Source organism: Pteropus alecto, unplaced genomic scaffold (genome assembly GCF_000325575.1).
Source record: "Pteropus alecto unplaced genomic scaffold, ASM32557v1 scaffold160, whole genome shotgun sequence".
Classification (NCBI taxonomy): Eukaryota; Metazoa; Chordata; class Mammalia; order Chiroptera; family Pteropodidae; genus Pteropus; species Pteropus alecto.
Genome location: NW_006429864.1, coordinates 1916699 through 1917483, shown reverse-complemented (window position 1 = coordinate 1917483; position 785 = coordinate 1916699). Strand labels below are relative to the sequence as shown.

Here is a 785-nt window from a genome sequence, read left to right as displayed (position 1 = left end):
TTGGCGGTCACACCAGGATAAGTCATAACTTCACTTCTGCTGAGCTCAGGGCTGTGAGAGAGAAGCGCCTGTTCTGGGGGATGGCGGTGGGGTGGAGATAGCTCCTTGGGCAAAGGGACAGTGTTCCCAGGTCCTGAGCAGAGGCAGAACAGGAGTGGGAAGAGGGTCAGAGTACATCTTTGCCCAAGAGCCTGAAGGAGAGGAGGGCACTGCCTCCTGGTCACATTGGCTACTATAGGCTGATGAGAATTAACTGCTCGTGGAATGATGGTGGTCCCTGGTCCAGGTGTGGACAACAAGCATTTCCACACAGTGACAACCTGACACCTTCGTGGTGGGAGAGGCACCATTACCCTCACCATTGCTCAGATTCAACACCACACAGCCTGGAAGCAGCCCTGCCTCTGGGGCATAGGTTCTCTTCCTTCAGGGTTATTGTAACCCTGCGAGGCTCCCCTCAAAGCAGTTGGGGAGTATTTGGGGAGCAAGTGGGTTTGAATGCTGTGTACATTGTGTCTTAGAGCCTGCTGAGTCTCTGGACCCTCACCCTGCTCCCAACATGCTACAGAGTCATGCTTTAGACTAATAAAGAATACAGTTTAAAAACTTCACATTTCCTAGAGCATTTTTGAGACCCACTGGTGATTGTACTCTTTTAGCTTGTTTGGGACCTTGAGTGGGCACTGCACTTGGGGTGCCTTCTGCTTCCTCAGAGACCCAGACCAGCTGCCTGGAGCACTGATGACCTTGTAGGCACACTCAGCCTGGTTCTGCTAGGCCTGCTG

At 52.7% G+C, this 785-nt stretch overlaps 1 protein-coding gene across 10 annotated transcripts in view; it reads left to right on the top strand.

The window, feature by feature from the left end:
* Positions 1–785, top strand: part of SUGP2 (SURP and G-patch domain containing 2) — a 24128-nt gene that overhangs the window by 12368 nt on the left and 10975 nt on the right. The gene's annotated exons all lie outside the window — the stretch shown is intronic.